The following is a 19,733-nucleotide window of genomic DNA, read 5'->3' on the forward strand; positions in this document are numbered from 1 at the left end:
CTACTGCGACATGCACATCTCTTCTAAGAGGCATTTAAACCGTCTTATTAAGTTACTTCAACCTGCACGTCTCTTCCAAGGGGCATTTAAACCGTCTTGTTAAGGTACTGCGACCTGCACGTCTCTTCCAAGGGCCATTTAAACCATCTTGTTAAGCTACTGCGACCTGCACGTCTCTTCCAAGGCGCATTTAAACCGTCTTTTTAAGCTACTGCGACCAGCATGTCTCTTCCAAGGGGCATTTAAACTGTCTTGTTAAGCTACTGCGATCTGCAAGCCTACTCTAAGGGGCATTTAAACCCTCTTGTTAAGATCCTGTGACCTGCATGTCTCTTCCAAGGGGGATTTAAACCGTCTTGTTAAGCTACTGCTAACTGCACGTCTCTTCCAAGGGGCATTCAAATCGTCTTGTTAAGCTACTGCGACCTGCACGTCTCTTTCAAGGGGCATTTAAACTGTCTTGTTAAGCTACTGCGACCTCCACCGCTCTTCCATGGGGCATTTAAACCGTCTTATTAAACTACTGCAACCTGCACGTCTCTTCCAAGTGGCATTTAAACCGTCTTGTTAAGCTACTGCGACCTGCACGTCTCTTCCAAGGGTCATTTAAACTGTCTTGTTAAGCTACTGCGACCTCCACCTCTCTTCCAAGGGGCATTTAAAACATCTTATTAAGCTACTGCGACCTGCACATCTCTTCCAAGAGGCATTTAAACCGTCTTGTTAAGCTACTGCGACCTGCACATCTCTTCCAAGGGAAATTTAAACCGTCTTGTTAAGCTACTGTAACTTGCACTTCTCTTCCAAGGGGCATTTAAACAGTCTTGTTAAGATACTGCGACCTGCACGTCTCTTCCAAGGGGCATTTAAACCATCTTATTAAGCTACTGCGACCTGCATGTCTCTTCCAAGGGACATTTAAAAGGTCTTATTAAGCTACTGCGACCTGCACGTCTCTTCCAAGGGGCATTTAAACTGTCTTGTTAAGCTACTGCGACCTGCATGTCTCTTCCAAGGTGCATTTAAACCGTCTTGCTATGCTACTGCGACCTGCACTTCTCTTCCAAGGCGCAATTAAACCTTCTTTTTAAGCTCCTGCGACTTGCACGTCTCTTCCAAGGGGCTTTTAAACCGTCTTGTTAAGCTACTGCGACCTGCATGTCTCTTCCAAGGGTCATTTAAACCGTCTTGTTAAGCCTCTGCGACCTGCACGTCTTTTCCAAGGGGCATTTAAACGGTCTTGTTAAGCTACTGCGACCTGCATGTCTATTTCAAGGGGCATTTAAACCTTCGTGTTAAGCTACTGCGACCTCCACCGCTTTTCCAAGGGGCATTTAAACCGTTTTTTTATGCTACTGCGACCTGCACTTCTCTTCCAAGGCGCATTTAAACCTTCTTTTTAAGCTCCTGCGACCTGCACGTCTTTTCCTAGGGGCATTTAAACAGTCTTGTTAAGCTGCTTCGACATGCATGTTTCTTCCAAGTGGCATTTAAACTGTCTTGTTAAGCTAGTGCGACCTGCACGTCTCTTCCAAGGTGCATTTAAACCGTCTTGTTAAGCTACTGCGACCTGCATGTCTCTTCCAAGGGGCATTTAATCCGTCTTGTTAAGCTGCTTCGACATGCATGTTTCTTCCAAGTGGCATTTAAACTGTCTTGTTAAGCTACTGCGACCTCCACCGCTCTTTCAAGGGGCATTTAAACTGTCTTGTTAAGCTACTGCGACCTGCACGTCTCTTCCAAGTGGCATTTAAACCGTCTTTTTAAGCTACTGCGACCTGCACGTCTCTTCCAAAGGGCATTTAAACTGTCCTGTTAAGCTACTGCGACCTCCACCTCTCTTACAAGGGGCATTTAAACCATCTTATTAAGCTACTGCGACCTGCACATCTCTTCCAAGGGGCATTTAAACTGTCTTATTATGCTACTGCGACCTGCATGTCTCTTCCAAGGGGCATTTAAACTGTCTTATTATGCTAATGCGACCTGCATGTCTCTTCCAAGGGGCATTTAAACTGTCTTGGTAAGCTACTGCGACCTGCACGTCTCTTCCAAGGGGCATTCAAACTGTCCTGTTAAGCTTCTGCGACCTGCAAGCCTATTCCAGGGGGCATTTAAACCCTCTTGTTAAGCTGCTGCGACCTGCACGTCTCTGCCAAGGGGGATTTAAACCGTCTTGTTAAGCTACTGAGACCTGCACGTCTCTTCCAAGGGGCATTTAAAACGTCTTGTTAAGCTACTGCGACCTGCTCGTCTATTCCAAGGGGCATTTTAACCGTCTTGTTAAGCTACTGCGACCTGCACGTCTCTTCCAAGGCGCATTTAAACCGTCTATTTAAGCTACTGCGACTTGCATGTCTCTTCCAAGGGGCATTTAAACTTTCTTGTTAAGCTACTGTAACCTCCACCACTTTTCCAAGGGGCATTTAAACTGTCTTGTTAAGCTACTGCGACCTGCACGTCTCTTCCATGGGGCATTTAAACCGTCGTTTTAAGCTACTGCGACCTGCATGTCTCTTCCAAGGGGCAATGAAACCGTCTTGTTAAGCCACTGCTACCTGCATGTCTCTTCCAAGGGGATTTAAACCATCTTGTTAAGCTGCTGCGACCTGAATGTCTCTTCCAAGGGGCATTTAAACCGTCTTGTTAAGCTACTGCGACCTCCACCGCACGTCCATGGGGCATTTAAACCGTCTTGTTAAGCTACTGCGACCTGCACGTCTCTTTCAAGGGGCATTTAAACCGTCTTGTTAAGCTACTGCGACCTCCACCGCTCTTCCCAGCGGCATTTAAACCGTCTTATTAAGCTACTGCAACCTGCACGTCTCTTCCAAGGGGCATTTAAACTGTCTTGTTAAGCTACTGCAACCTCCACCTCTCTTCCAAGGGGCATTTAAAACATCTTATTAAGCTACTGCGACATGAACATCTCTTCCAAGAGGCATTTAAACCGTCTTATTAAGTTACTTCAACCTGCACGTCTCTTCCAAGGGGCATTTAAACCGTCTTGTTAAGGTACTGCGACCTGCACGTCTCTTCCAAGGGCCATTTAAACCATCTTGTTAAGCTACTGCGACCTGCACGTCTCTTCCAAGGCGCATTTAAACCGTCTTTTTAAGCTACTGCGACCAGCATGTCTCTTCCAAGGGGCATTTAAACTGTCTTGTTAAGCTACTGCGATCTGCAAGCCTACTCTAAGGGGCATTTAAACCCTCTTGTTAAGATCCTGTGACCTGCATGTCTCTTCCAAGGGGGATTTAAACCGTCTTGTTAAGCTACTGCTAACTGCACGTCTCTTCTAAGGGGCATTTAAACAGTCTTGTTAAGCTACTGCGACTTGCACGTCTCTTCCAAGGTGCATTTAAACCATCTTCTTAAGCTACTGTAACCTCCACCACTTTTCCAAGGGGCATTTAAACCGTCTTGTTAAGCTACTGCGACCTCCACCGCACTACCAAGGGGCTTTGAAAACGCTTTGTTAAGCTACTGCGACCTGCATGTCTCTTCCAAGGGGCATTTTAACCGTCTTGTTAAGCTACTGCGACCTCCACGTCTCTTCCAAGGGGCATTTAAACCGTCTTGTTAAGCTGCTGTGACCTGCATGTCTCTTCCAAGGGGCATTTAAATCATCTTGTTAAGCTACTGCGACCTCCACCGCACTTCCAAGGGGCATATAAACTGTCTTGTTAAGCTACTGCGACCTGCATGTCTATTCCAAGGCGCATTTAAACCTTCTTTTTAAGCTCCTGCGACCTGCACGTCTTTTCCTAGGGGCATTTAAACAGTCTTGTTAAGCTGCTTCGACATGCATGTTTCTTCCAAGTGGCATTTAAACTGTCTTGTTAAGCTAGTGCGACCTGCACGTCTCTTCCAAGGTGCATTTAAACCGTCTTGTTAAGCTACTGCGACCTGCATGTATCTTCCAAGGGGCATTTAAACCGTCTTGTTAAGCTGCTTCGACATGCATGTTTCTTCCAAGTGGCATTTAAACTGTCTTGTTAAGCTACTGCGATCCCACCGCTCTTTCAAGGGGCATTTAAACTGTCTTGTTAAGCTACTGCGACCTGCACGTCTCTTCCAAGGGGCATTTAAATCGTCTTGGTAAGCTACTGCGACCTGCAAGCCTCTTCCAATGGGCATTTAAACCCTCTTGTTAAGCTACTGTGACCTGCATGTCTCTTCCAAGGGGCATTTAAACTGTCTTCTTAAGCTACTGCGACCTCCACCGCTCTTCCAAGGGGCATTTAAACCATCTTGTTAAGCTACTGCGACCTGCATGTCTCTTCCAAGGGGCATTTAAACTGTCTTGTTTAGCTTCTGCAACCTGCACGTCTCTTCTAAGGGGCATTTAAACATTCTTGTTAAGCTACTGCGACTTGCACGTCTCTTCCAAGGGGCATTTAAACCATCTTCTTAAGCTACTGTAACCTCCACCACTTTTCCAAGGGGCATTTAAACCGTCTTGTTAAGCTACTGCGACCTCCACCGCACTACCAAGGGGCTTTTAAAACGCTTTGTTAAGCTACTGCGACCTGCATGTCTCTTCCTAGGGGCATTTAAACCATCTTGTTAAGCTACTGCGACCTCCACCGCACTTCCAAGGGGCATTTAAACCGTCTTGTTAAGCTGCTGCGACCTGCACGTCTCTTTCAAGGGGCATTTAAACTATCTTGTTAAGCTACTGCGACCTCCACCGCTCTTCCAAGGGGCATTTAAACCGTCTTGTTTAGCTACTGCGACCTGCACGTCTCTTCCAAGGGGCATTTAAACCGTCTTGTTAAGCTACTGCGACCTGCACGTCTCTTCCAAGGGGCATTTAAACTGTCTTGCTAAGCCACTGCGACCTCCACCTCTCTTCCAAGGGGTATTTAAACCGTCTTATTAAGCTACTGCGACCTGCATTTCTCATCCAAGGGGCATTTAAACTCTCTTGTTAAGCTCCTGCGACCTCCAACACTCTTCCAATAGGCATTTGAACCGTCTTGTTAAGCTACTGCGACCTGCACGTAACTTTCAAGGGGCATGTAAACTGTCTTGTTAAGCTACTGCGACCTCCACCGCTCTTCCAAGGGGCATTTAAACCGTCTTGTTAAGCTACTGCGACCTGCACGTCTCTTCCAAGTGGCATTTAAACCGTCTTTTTAAGCTACTGCGACCTGCACGTCTCTTCCAAGGGGCATTTACACTGTCCTGTTAAGCTACTGCGACCTCCACCTCTCTTACAAGGGGCATTTAAACCATCTTATTAAGCTACTGCGACCTGCACATCTCTTCCAAGGGGCATTTAAACTGTCTTATTATGCTACTGCGACCTGCATGTCTCTACCAAGGGGCGTTTAAACTGTCTTATTATGCTACTGCGACCTGCACGTCTCTTCCAAGGGGCATTTAAACTGTCTTGGTAAGCTACTGCGACCTGCACGTCTCTTCCAAGTGGTATTCAAACCGTCTTGTTAAGCTTCTGCGATCTGCAAGCCTATTCCAAGGGGCATTTAAACCCTCTTGTTAAGCTGCTGCGACCTGCACGTCTCTTCCAAGGGGCATTTAAACCATCTTGTTAAGCTACTGCGACCTGCTCGTCTATTCCAAGGGGCATTTAAACCGTCTTGTTAAGCTACTGCGACCTGCACGTCTCTTCCAAGGCGCATTTAAACCGTCTTTTTAAGCTACTGCGACTTGCATGTCTCTTCCAAGGGAGCATTTAAACTTTCTTGTTAAGCTACTGTAACCGCCACCACTTTTCCAAAGGGCATTTAAACTGTCTTGTTAAGCTACTGCGAACTGCACGTCTCTTCCAAGGGGCATTTAAACCGTCTTGTTAATCTACTGCGACCTGCGCGTCTCTTCCAAGGGGCCTTTAAACCGTCTTGTTAAGCCACTGCTACCTGCACGTCTCTTCCAAGGGGATTTAAACCATCTTGTTAAGCTGCTGCGACCTGCATGTCTCTTCCAAGGGGCATTTAAACCGTCTTGTTAAGCTACTGCGACCTCCACCGCACTTCCAAGGGGCATTTAAACCGTCTTGTTAAGCTACCGCGACCTGCACGTCTCTTTCAAGGGGCATTGAAACTGTGTTGTTAAGCTACTGCGACCTCCACCGCTCTTCCAAGGGGCATTTAAACCGTCTTGTTAAGCTACTGCGACCTGCACGTCTCTTCCAAGGGGGATTTAAACCGTCATGTTAAGCTACTGCGACCTGCACGTCTCTTCCAAGGGCCATTTAAACCATCTTGCTAAGCTACTGTGACCTGCTCGTCTCTTCCAAGGGGCATTTAAACTGTCTTTTAAGCTACTGTAACCACGACCACTTTTACAAGGGGCATTTAAACCATCTTGTTAAGCTACTGCGACCTGCATGTCTCTTCCAGGGGGCATTTAAACCGTCTTGTTAAACCACTGCGGCCTGCACGTCTCTTCCAAGGGGCATTTAAACCATCTTTTTAAGCTGCTGCGAACTGCATGTCTCTTCCAAGGGGCATTTAAACCATCTTGCTAAGCTACTGCGACCTCCACGTCTCTTCCAAGGGGCATTTAAACAATATTGTTAAGCTACTGCGACCTGCACGTCTCTTCCAAGGGGCATTTAAACTGTCTTGGTAAGCTACTGCGACCTGCAAGCCTCTTTCAAGGGGCATTTAAACCATCTTGCTAAGCTACTGCGACCTCCACGTCTCTTCCAAGGGGCATTTAAACAATATTGTTAAGCTATTGCGACCTCCATGTCTCTTCCAAGGGGCATTTAAACTGTCTTGTTAAGCTACTGCGACCTCCACCGCTCTTCAAAGGGGCATTTAAACCATCTTGTTAAGCTACTGCGACATGCACCGCTCTTCCAATGGGCATTTAAACCATCCTGTTAAGCCCCTGCGACCTGCACGTCTCTTCCAAGGGGCATTTAAACCGTCTTTTTAAGCTGCTGCGACCTGCATGTCTCTTCCAAAGAGCACTTAAACCATCTTGTTAAGCTACTGCGACCTGCGCATCTCTTCCAAGGGGCATTTAAACCGTCTTGTTAAGCTACTGTAACTTGCACGTCTCTTATAAGGGGCATTTAAACCATCTTGTTAAGCTACTGTAACCTCCACCACTTTTCCACGGGGCATTTAAACCGTCTTGTTAAGCTACTGCGACCTGCACGTCTCTTCCAAGGGGCATGTAAGCCGTCTTGTTAAGCCTCTGCGACCTGCACGTCTTTTCCTAGGGGCATTTAAACAGTCTTGTTAAGCTGCTTCGACCTGCATGTTTCTTCCAAGTGGCATTTAAACTGTCTTGTTAAGCTACTGCGACCTCCACCTCTCTTACAAGGGGCATTTAAACCATCTTATTAAGCTACTGCGACCTGCACATCTCTTCCAAGGGGCATTTAAACTGTCTTATTATGCTTCTGCGACCTGCATGTCTCTTCCAAGGGGCGTTTAAACTGTCTTATTATGCTACTGCGACCTGCATGTCTCTTCCAAGGGGCATTTAAACTGTCTGGGTAAGCTACTGCGACCTGCACGTCTCTTCCAAGTGGCATTCAAACCGTCTTGTTAAGCTTCTGCGACCTGCAAGCCTATTCCAAGGGGTATTTAAACCGTCTTCTTAAGCTACTGTAACCTCCACCACTTTTCCAAGGGGCATTTAAATCGTCTTGTTAAGCTACTGCAACCTGCACGTCTCTTCCAAGGGGCATTTAAAATGCTTTGTTAAGCTACTGCGACCTGCATGTCTCTTCCAAGGGACATTTAAACAGTCTTGTTAAGCTACTGCGACCTCCACGTCTCTTCCAAGGGGCATTTAAACCGTCTTGCTAAGCTGCTGCGACCTGCATTTCTCTTCCAAGGGGCATTTAAACCGTCTTGTTAAGCTACTGTAACCTCCACCGCTCTTCCAAGGGGCATTTAAACCGTCTTGTTAAGCTACTGCGACCTGCACGTCTCTTCCAAGGGACATTTAAATAGTCTTGGTAAGCTATTGCGACCTGCAAGCTTCTTCCAAGGGGCATTTAAATCGTCTTGTTAAGCTACTGTAACCTCCACCACTTTTCCAAGGGGCATTTAAACCGTCTTGTTAAACTACTGCGACCTGCACGTCTCTTCCAAGGGGCATTTAAAACGCTTTGTTAAGCTACTGCGACCTGCATGTCTTTTCCAAGGTGCATTTAAACCGTCTTGTTAAGCTACTGCGACCTGCACGTCTCTTCCAAGGGGCATTTAAACGGTCTTGTTAAGCTGCTGCGGCCTGCATGTCTCTTCCAAGGGGCATTTAAACTGTCTTGTTAAGCTACAGCGACCTCCACCGCACTTCCAAGGGGCATTTAAACCATCTTGTTAAGCTACTGCGACCTGCACGTCTCTTCCAAGGGGCATTTAAACTGTCTTGTTAAGCATCTGCGACCTGCACGTCTCTTCTAAGGGGCATTTAAACAGTCTTGTTAAGCTACTGCGACTTTCACGTCTCTTCCAAGGGGCATTTAAATCGTCTTGTTAATCTACTGTAACCTCCACCACTTTTCCAAGGGGCATTTAAACCGTCTTGTTAAGCTACTGCGACCTGCACGTCTCTTCCAAAGGGCATTTAAACCGTCTTGTTAAGCTGCTGCGACCTGCATGTTTCTTAAAAGGGGTATTTAAACCATCTTGTTAAGCTACTGCGACCTCCACCGCACTTCCAAGGGGCATTTAAACCGTCTTGTTAAGCTACTGCGACCATCACGTCTCTTCCAAGGGGCATTTAAACTGTCTTGTTAAGCAACTGCAACCTCCACCGCTCTTCCAAGGGGCATTTAAACAGTCTTGTTAAGCTGCTGCGACCTGCATGTTTCTTAAAAGGGGCATTTAAACCGTCTTGTTAAGCTACTGCGACCTCCACCGCACTTCCAAGGGGCATTTAAACTGTCTTGTTAAGCTTCTGTGACCGGCACGTCTCTTCTAAGGCGCATTTAAACTGTCTTGTTAAGCTACTGCGACTTGCACGTCTCTTCCAAGGGGCATTTAAACCGTCTTTTTAAGCTACTGTATCCTCCTCCACTTTTCCTAGGGGCATTTAAACCGTCTTGTTAAGCTACTGTGACCTGCAAGTCTCTTCGAAGGGGCATTTAAAACGCTTTGTTAAGCTACTGCGACCTGCATGTCTCTTCCAAGGGGCATTTAAACCGTCTTGTTAAGCTGCTGCGACCTGCGTGTCTCTTCCAAGGGGCATTGAAACAGTCTTGTTAAGCTGCTGCGACCTCCTCCGCACTTCCAAGGGGCATTTAAACTGTCTTGTTAAGCTACTGCGACCTGCAAGTCTCTTCCAATTGGTATTTAAACCATCTTGTTAAGCTACTGCGACCTGCACGACTCTTCCAAGGGGCATTTAAACTGTCTTGTTTATCTACTGCGACCTCCACCTCTCTTCCAAGGGGCATTTAAACCGTCCTATTAAGCAACTGCGACTTGCACATCTCTTCCAAGGGGCATTTAAAAAGTCTTATTAAGCTACTGCGACTTGTACGTCTCTTCCAAGGGGCATTTAAACCGTCTTGTTAAGCTACTGCGACCTGCTTGTCTCTTCCAAGGGGGATTTAAACCGACTTGTTAAGCTACTACGACCTACACGTCTCTTCCAAGGGGCATTTAAACCGTCTTTTTAAGCTACTGTGACTTGCACGTCTCTTCCAAGGGGCATTTAAACCGTCTTGTTAAGCTACTGTAACCTCCACCACTTTTCCAAGGGGCATTTAAAACATCTTGGTAAGCTAATGCGGCCTGCAAGCCTATTACAAGGGGCATTTAAACAGTCTTGTTAACTACTGCGACCTGCACGTCTCTTCCAAGGGGGATTTAAACCATCTTGTTAAGCTACTGCGACCTGCACGTCTCTTCCAAGGGGCATTTAAACCGTCTTGTTAAGCTACTGCGACCTGCTCGTCTCTTCCAAGGGGCATTTAAACCGTCTTGTTAACTACTGCGACCTGCACGTCTCTTCCAAGGGGGATTTAAACCGTCTTGTTAAGCTACTGCGACCTGCACGTCTCTTCCAAGGGGCATTTAAACCGTCTTGTTAAGCTACAGCGACCTGCACGTCTCTTCAAAGGGGCATTTAAACCGTCTTGGTAAGCTACTGCGACCTGCAAGCCTCTTCCAAGGGGCATTTAAACCGTCTTGGTAAGCTACTGCGACCTGCAAGCCTCTTCCAAGGGGCATTTAAACCGTCTTGTTAAGCTACTGCGACCTGCACGTCTCTTCCAAGTGGCATTTAAACTGTCTTGTTAAGCTACTGCGACCTCCACCGCTCTTCCAAGGGACATTTAAACTGTCTTGCTAAGCTACTGCGACCTGCACGTCTCTTCCAAGGGGCATTTAAATAGTATTGGTAAGCTACTGCGACCTGCAAGCCTCTTCCAAGGGGCATTTAAACGCTCTTGTTAAGCTACTGCGACCTGCATGTCTCTTCCAAGGGGCATTTAAACTGTTTTCTTAAGCTACTATGACCTCCACCGCTCTTCCAAGGGGCATTTAAACCATCTTGTTAAGCTACTGCGACCTGCACGTCTCTTCCAAGGGGCATTTAAACTGTCTTGTTTAGCTTCTGCGACTTGCACGTCTCTTCCAAGGGGCATTTACACCGTCTTCTTAAGCTACTGCGACCTGCACGTCTCTTCCAAGTGTCATTTAAACCGTCTTGTTAAGCTACTGCGACCTGCAAGTCTCTTCCAAGGGGCATTTAAACTGTCTTGTTAAGCTACTACGACCTCCACCACTTTTCCAAGGGGCATTTAAACCGTCTAGTTAAGCTACTGCAACCTGCACGTCTCTTCCAAGGGGCATTTAAAACGCTTTGTTAAGCCACTGCGACCTGCATGTCTCTTCCAAGGGGCATTTCAACAGTCTTGTTAAGCTACTGCGACCTCCACGTCTCTTCCAAGGGGCATTTAAACTGTTTTGTTAAGCTGCTGCGACCTGCATGTCTCTTCCAAGGGGCATTTAAACCGTCTTGTTAAGCTACTGCGACCTGCACGTCTCTTCCAAGGGGCATTTAAACTGTCTTGTTAAGCTACTGCGACCTGCACGTCTCTTCCAAGGGGCATTTCAACAGTCTTGTTAAGCTACTGCGACCTGCATGTCTCTTCCAAGGGGCATTTAAACCGTTTTGTTAAGCTACTGTGACCTGCACGTCTCTTCCAAGGGGCATTTAAACCGTCTTGTTAAGCTACTGCGACCTGCACGTCTCCTCCATGGGGCATTTAAACCGTCTTGTTAAGCTACTGCGACTTGCACGTCTCTTCCAAGGGACATTTAAACCGTCTTGTTAAGCTACTGCGACCTGTAAGTCTCTTCCAAGGGGCATTTAAACAGTCTTGTTAAGCTGCTGCGACCTGCATGTCTCTTCCAAGGGGCATTTAAACAGTCTTGTTAAGCTGCTGTGACCTGCATGTCTATTCCAAGGGGCATTTAAACTGTCTTGTTAAGCTACTGCGACCTGCACGTCTCTTTCAAGGGGCATTTAAACTGTCTTGATAAGCTACTGTGACCTGCACGTCTCTTCCAAGGGGCATTTAAACCATCTTGTTAAGCTACTGCGACCTGTTTGTCTATTCCAAGGGGCATTTAAACCATCTTGTTAAGCTACTGCAACCTGACCGTCTCTTCCAAGGCGCATTTAAACAGTCTTTTTAAACTACTGCGACCTGCACGTCTCTTCCAAGGGGCATTTAAACTGTCTTGTTAAGCTACTCTAACCTCCACCACTTTTCCAAGGGGCATTTAAACTGTCTTGTTAAGCTAATGCGACCTGCAAGCCCATTATAAGGGGCATTTAAACCCTCTTGTTAAGCTACTGCGACCTGCACGTCTCTTCCAAGGGGGATTTAAACCGTCTTGTTAAGCTACTGCGACCTGCACGTGTCTTCAAAGGGGCATTTAAACCGTCTTGGTAAGCTACTGCGACCTGCAAGCCTCTTCCAAGGGGCATTTAAACCGTCTTGTTAAGCTACTGCGACCTGCACGTCTCTTCCAAGTGGCATTTAAACTGTCTTGTTAAGCTACTGCGACCTCCACCGCTCTTCCAAGGGACATTTAAACTGCCTTGCTAAGCTACTGTGACCTGCACGTCTCTTCCAAGGGGCATTTAAATCGTCTTGGTAAGCTACTGCGACCTGCAAGCCTCTTCCAAGGGGCATTTAAACCCTCTTGTTAAGCTACTGCGACCTGCATGTCTCTTCCAAGGGGCATTTAAACTGTCTTCTTAAGCTACTACGACCTCCACCGCTCTTCCAAGGGGCATTTAAACCATCTTGTTAAGCTACTGCGACCTGCACGTCTCTTCCAAGGGGCATTTAAACTGTCTTGTTTAGCTTCTGCGACTTGCACGTCTCTTCCAAGGGGCATTTACACCGTCTTCTTAAGCTACTGCGACCTGCACGTCTCTTCCAAGGGGCATTTAAACTGTCTTGTTAAGCTACTACGACCTCTACCACTTTTCCAAGGGGCATTTAAACCGTCTTGTTAAGCTACTGCAACCTGCACGTCTCTTCCAAGGGGCATTTAAAACGCTTTGTTATGCTACTGCGTCCTGCATGTCTCTTCCAAGGGGCATTTCAACAGTCTTGTTAAGCTACTGCGACCTCCACGTCTCTTCCAAGGGGCATTTAAACCGTTTTGTTCAGCTGCTGCGACCTGCATGTCTCTTCCAAGGGGCATTTAAACCGTCTTGTTAAGCTACTGCGACCTGCACGTCTCTTCCAAGGGGCATTTAAACTGTCTTGTTAAGCTACTGCGACCTGCACGTCTCTTCCAAGGGGCATTTCAACAGTCTTGTTAAGCTACTGCGACCTGCATGTCTCTTCCAAGGGGCATTTAAACCGTTTTGTTAAGCTACTGTGACCTGCACGTCTCTTCCAAGGGGCATTTAAACCGTCTTGTTAAGCTACTGCGACCTGCACGTCTCCTCCATGGGGCATTTAAACCGTCTTGTTAAGCTACTGCGACTTGCACGTCTCTTCCAATGGACATTTAAACCGTCTTGTTAAGCTACTGCGACCTGTAAGACTCTTCCAAGGGGCATTTAAACAGTCTTGTTAAGCTGCTGCGACCTGCATGTCTCTTCCAATGGGCATTTAAACCATCTTGTTAAGCCTCTGCGACCTGCACGTCTCTTCCAAGGGGCATTTAAACCGTCTTTTTAAGCTGCTGCGACCTGCATGTCTCTTCCAAAGAGCACTTAAACCATCTTGTTAAGCTACTGCGACCTGCGCATCTCTTCCAAGGGGCATTTAAACCGTCTTGTTAAGCTACTGTAACTTGCACGTCTCTTATAAGGGGCATTTAAACCATCTTGTTAAGCTACTGTAACCTCCACCACTTTTCCACGGGGCATTTAAACCGTCTTGTTAAGCTACTGCGACCTGCACGTCTCTTCCAAGGGGCATGTAAACCGTCTTGTTAAGCCTCTGCGACCTGCACGTCTTTTCCTAGGGGCATTTAAACAGTCTTGTTAAGCTGCTTCGACCTGCATGTTTCTTCCAAGTGGCATTTAAACTGTCTTGTTAAGCTACTGCGACCTCCACCTCTCTTACAAGGGGCATTTAAACCATCTTATTAAGCTACTGCGACCTGCACATCTCTTCCAAGGGGCATTTAAACTGTCTTATTATGCTACTGCGACCTGCATGTCTCTTCCAAGGGGCGTTTAAACTGTCTTATTATGCTACTGCGACCTGTATGTCTCTTCCAAGGGGCATTTAAACTGTCTTGGTAAGCTACTGCGACCTGCACGTCTCTTCCAAGTGGCATTCAAACCGTCTTATTAAGCTTCTGCGACCTGCAAGCCTATTCCAAGGGGCATTTAAACCGTCTTCTTAAGCTACTGTAACCTCCACCACTTTTCCAAGGGGCATTTAAACCGTCTTGTTAAGCTACTGCGACCTGCACGTCTCTTCCAAGGGGCATTTAAAATGCTTTGTTAAGCTACTGCGACCTGCATGTCTCTTCCAAGGGACATTTAAACAGTCTTGTTAAGCTACTGCGACCTCCACGTCTCTTCCAAGGGGCATTTAAACCGTCTTGCTAAGCTGCTGCGACCTGCATTTCTCTTCCAAGGGGCATTTAAACCGTCTTGTTAAGCTACTGTAACCTCCACCGCTCTTCCAAGGGGCATTTAAACCGTCTTGTTAAGCTACTGCGACCTGCACGTCTCTTCCAAGGGACATTTAAATAGTCTTGGTAAGCTACTGCGACCTGCAAGTCTCTTCCAACGGGCATTTATACCGTCTTGTTAAGCTACTGCGACCTGCACGTCTCTTCCAAGGTGCATTTAAACTGTCTTGTTAAGCTACTGCGACCTCCACCGCTCTTCCAATGGGAATTTAAACCATCTTGTTAAGCTACTGCGACCTGCACGTCTCTTCCAAGGGGCATTTAAACTGTCTTATTAAGCTACTGCGACCTGCACGTCTCTTCCAAGTGACATTTAAATAGTCTTGGTAAGCTATTGCGACCTGCAAGCTTCTTCCAAGGGGCATTTAAATCGTCTTGTTAAGCTACTGTAACCTCCACCACTTTTCCAAGGGGCATTTAAACCGTCTTGTTAAACTACTGCGACCTGCACGTCTCTTCCAAGGGGCATTTAAAACGCTTTGTTAAGCTACTGCGACCTGCATGTCTTTTCCAAGGTGCATTTAAACCGTCTTGTTAAGCTACTGCGACCTGCACGTCTCTTCCAAGGGGCATTTAAACGGTCTTGTTAAGCTGCTGCGGCCTGCATGTCTCTTCCAAGGGGCATTTAAACTGTCTTGTTAAGCTACAGCGACCTCCACCGCACTTCCAAGGGGCATTTAAACCATCTTGTTAAGCTACTGCGACCTGCACGTCTCTTCCAAGGGGCATTTAAACTGTCTTGTTAAGCATCTGCGACCTGCACGTCTCTTCTAAGGGGCATTTAAACAGTCTTGTTAAGCTACTGCGACTTTCACGTCTCTTCCAAGGGGCATTTAAATCGTCTTGTTAATCTACTGTAACCTCCACCACTTTTCCAAGGGGCATTTAAACCGTCTTGTTAAGCTACTGCGACCTGCACGTCTCTTCCAAAGGGCATTTAAACCGTCTTGTTAAGCTGCTGCGACCTGCATGTTTCTTAAAAGGGGTATTTAAACCGTCTTGTTAAGCTACTGAGACCTCCACCCCACTTCCAAGGGGCATTTAAACCGTCTTGTTAAGCTACTGCGACCATCACGTCTCTTCCAAGGGGCATTTAAACTGTCTTGTTAAGCTACTGCAACCTCCACCGCTCTTCCAAGGGGCATTTAAACCGTCTTGTTAAGCTGCTGCGACCTGCATGTTTCTTAAAAGGGGCATTTAAACCGTCTTGTTAAGCTACTGCGACCTCCACCGCACTTCCAAGGGGCATTTAAACTGTCTTGTTAAGCTTCTGTGACCTGCACGTCTCTTCTAAGGCGCATTTAAACTGTCTTGTTAAGCTACTGCGACTTGCACGTCTCTTCCAAGGGGCATTTAAACCGTCTTTTTAAGCTACTGTATCCTCCTCCACTTTTCCTAGGGGCATTTAAACCGTCTTGTTAAGCTACTGTGACCTGCAAGTCTCTTCGAAGGGGCATTTAAAACGCTTTGTTAAGCTACTGCGACCTGCATGTCTCTTCCAAGGGGCATTTAAACCGTCTTGTTAAGCTGCTGCGACCTGCGTGTCTCTTCCAAGGGGCATTGAAACAGTCTTGTTAAGCTACTGCGACCTCCTCCGCACTTCCAAGGGGCATTTAAACTGTCTTGTTAAGCTACTGCGACCTGCAAGTCTCTTCCAATTGGTATTTAAACCATCTTGTTAAGCTACTGCGACCTGCACGACTCTTCCAAGGGGCATTTAAACTGTCTTGTTTATCTACTGCGACCTCCACCTCTCTTCCAAGGGGCATTTAAACCGTCTTATTAAGCAACTGCGACTTGCACATCTCTTCCAAGGGGCATTTAAAAAGTCTTATTAAGCTACTGCGACTTGTACGTCTCTTCCAAGGGGCATTTAAACCGTCTTGTTAAGCTACTGCGACCTGCATGTCTCTTCCAAGGGGGATTTAAACCGACTTGTTAAGCTACTACGACCTGCACGTCTTTTCCAGGGGGCATTTAAACCGTCTTTTTAAGCTACTGTGACTTGCACGTCTCTTCCAAGGGGCATTTAAACCGTCTTGTTAAGCTACTGTAACCTCCACCACTTTTCCAAGGGGCATTTAAAACATCTTGGTAAGCTAATGTGGCCTACAAGCCTATTCCAAGGGGCATTTAAACAGTCTTGTTAACTACTGCGACCTGCACGTCTCTTCCAAGGGGGATTTAAACCATCTTGTTAAGCTACTGCGACCTGCACGTCTCTTCCAAGGGGCATTTAAACCGTCTTGTTAAGCTACTGCGACCTGCTCGTCTCTTCCAAGGGGCATTTAAACCGTCTTGTTAACTACTGCGACCTGCACGTCTCTTCCAAGGGGGATTTAAACCGTCTTGTTAAGCTACTGCGACCTGCACGTCTCTTCCAAGGGGCATTTAAACCGTCTTGTTAAGCTACAGCGACCTGCACGTCTCTTCAAAGGGGCATTTAAACCGTCTTGGTAAGCTACTGCGACCTGCAAGCCTCTTCCAAGGGGCATTTAAACCGTCTTGGTAAGCTACTGCGACCTGCAAGCCTCTTCCAAGGGGCATTTAAACCGTCTTGTTAAGCTACTGCGACCTGCACGTCTCTTCCAAGTGGCATTTAAACTGTCTTGTTAAGCTACTGCGACCTCCACCGCTCTTCCAAGGGACATTTAAACTGTCTTGCTAAGCTACTGCGACCTGCACGTCTCTTCCAAGGGGCATTTAAATAGTATTGGTAAGCTACTGCGACCTGCAAGCCTCTTCCAAGGGGCATTTAAACCCTCTTGTTAAGCTACTGCGACCTGCATGTCTCTTCCAAGGGGCATTTAAACTGTCTTCTTAAGCTACTACGACCTCCACCGCTCTTCCAAGGGGCATTTAAACCATCTTGTTAAGCTACTGCGACCTGCACGTCTCTTCCAAGGGGCATTTAAACTGTCTTGTTTAGCTTCTGCGACTTGCACGTCTCTTCCAAGGGGCATTTACACCGTCTTCTTAAGCTACTGCGACCTGCACGTCTCTTCCAAGTGTCATTTAAACCGTCTTGTTAAGCTACTGCGACCTGCAAGTCTCTTCCAAGGGGCATTTAAACTGTCTTGTTAAGCTACTACGACCTCCACCACTTTTCCAAGGGGCATTTAAACCGTCTAGTTAAGCTACTGCAACCTGCACGTCTCTTCCAAGGGGCATTTAAAACGCTTTGTTAAGCCACTGCGACCTGCATGTCTCTTCCAAGGGGCATTTCAACAGTCTTGTTAAGCTACTGCGACCTCCACTTCTCTTCCAAGGGGCAATTAAACCGTTTTGTTAAGCTGCTGCGACCTGCATGTCTCTTCCAAGGGGCATTTAAACCGTCTTGTTAAGCTACTGCGACCTGCACGTCTCTTCCAAGGGGCATTTAAACTGTCTTGTTAAGCTACTGCGACCTGCACGTCTCTTCCAAGGGGCATTTCAACAGTCTTGTTAAGCTACTGCGACCTGCATGTCTCTTCCAAGGGGCATTTAAACCGTTTTGTTAAGCTACTGTGACCTGCACGTCTCTTCCAAGGGGCATTTAAACCGTCTTGTTAAGCTACTGCGACCTGCACGTCTCCTCCATGGGGCATTTAAACCGTCTTGTTAAGCTACTGCGACTTGCACGTCTCTTCCAAGGGACATTTAAACCGTCTTGTTAAGCTACTGCGACCTGTAAGTCTCTTCCAAGGGGCATTTAAACAGTCTTGTTAAGCTGCTGCGACCTGCATGTCTCTTCCAAGGGGCATTTAAACAGTCTTGTTAAGCTGCTGTGACCTGCATGTCTATTCCAAGGGGCATTTAAACTGTCTTGTTAAGCTACTGCGACCTGCACGTCTCTTTCAAGGGGCATTTAAACTGTCTTGATAAGCTACTGTGACCTGCACGTCTCTTCCAAGGGGCATTTAAACCATCTTGTTAAGCTACTGCGACCTGTTTGTCTATTCCAAGGGGCATTTAAACCATCTTGTTAAGCTACTGCGACCTGACCGTCTCTTCCAAGGCGCATTTAAACAGTCTTTTTAAACTACTGCGACCTGCACGTCTCTTCCAAGGGGCATTTAAACTGTCTTGTTAAGCTACTGTAACCTCCACCACTTTTCCAAGGGGCATTTAAACTGTCTTGTTAAGCTAATGCGACCTGCAAGCCCATTATAAGGGGCATTTAAACACTCTTGTTAAGCTACTGCGACCTGCACGTCTCTTCCAAGGGGGATTTAAACCGTCTTGTTAAGCTACTGCGACCTGCACGTGTCTTCAAAGGGGCATTTAAACCGTCTTGGTAAGCTACTGCGACCTGCAAGCCTCTTCCAAGGGGCATTTAAACCGTCTTGTTAAGCTACTGCGAACTGCACGTCTCTTCCAAGTGGCATTTAAACTGTCTCGTTAAGCTACTGCGACCTCCACCGCTCTTCCAAGGGACATTTAAACTGTCTTGCTAAGCTACTGTGACCTGCACGTCTCTTCCAAGGGGCATTTAAATCGTCTTGGTAAGCTACTGCGACCTGCAAGCCTCTTCCAAGGGGCATTTAAACCCTCTTGTTAAGCTACTGCGACCTGCATGTCTCTTCCAAGGGGCATTTAAACTGTCTTCTTAAGCTACTACGACCTCCACCGCTCTTCCAAGGGGCATTTAAACCATCTTGTTAAGCTACTGTGACCTGCACGTCTCTTCCAAGGGGCATTTAAACTGTCTTGTTTAGCTTCTGCGACTTGCACGTCTCTTCCAAGGGGCATTTACACCGTCTTCTTAAGCTACTGCGACCTGCACGTCTCTTCCAAGTGTCATTTAAACCGTCTTGTTAAGCTACTGCGACCTGCAAGTCTCTTCCAAGGGGCATTTAAACTGTCTTGTTAAGCTACTACGACCTCCACCACTTTTCCAAGGGGCATTTAAACCGTCTTGTTAAGCTACTGCAACCTGCACGTCTCTTCCAAGGAGCATTTAAAACGCTTTGTTAAGCTACTGCGTCCTGCATGTCTCTTCCAAGGGGCATTTCAACAGTCTTGTTAAGCTACTGCGACCTCCACGTCTCTTCCAAGGGGCATTTAAACCGTTTTGTTAAGCTGCTGCGACCTGCATGTCTCTTCCAAGGGGCATTTAAACCGTCTTGTTAAGCTACTGCGACCTGCACGTCTCTTCCAAGGGGCATTTAAACTGTCTTGTTAAGCTACTGCGACCTGCACGTCTCTTCCAAGGGGCATTTCAACAGTCTTGTTAAGCTACTGCGACCTGCATGTCTCTTCCAAGGGGCATTTAAACCGTTTTGTTAAGCTACTGTGACCTGCACGTCTCTTCCAAGGGGCATTTAAACCGTCTTGTTAAGCTACTGCGACCTGCACGTCTCCTCCATGGGGCATTTAAACCGTCTTGTTAAGCTACTGCGACTTGCACTTCTCTTCCAATCGACATTTAAACCGTCTTGTTAAGCTACTGCGACCTGTAAGACTCTTCCAAGGGGCATTTAAACAGTCTTGTTAAGCTGCTGCGACCTGCATGTCTCTTCCAATGGGCATTTAAACCATCTTGTTAAGCCTCTGCGACCTGCACGTCTCTTCCAAGGGGCATTTAAACCGTCTTTTTAAGCTGCTGCGACCTGCATGTCTCTTCCAAAGAGC

The sequence above is a fragment of the Phyllobates terribilis genome, unplaced genomic scaffold (genome assembly GCF_046119375.1).
Source record: "Phyllobates terribilis strain yellow unplaced genomic scaffold, ASM4611937v1 Scaffold_68__1_contigs__length_7421828, whole genome shotgun sequence".
NCBI lineage: Eukaryota > Metazoa > Chordata > Amphibia > Anura > Dendrobatidae > Phyllobates > Phyllobates terribilis.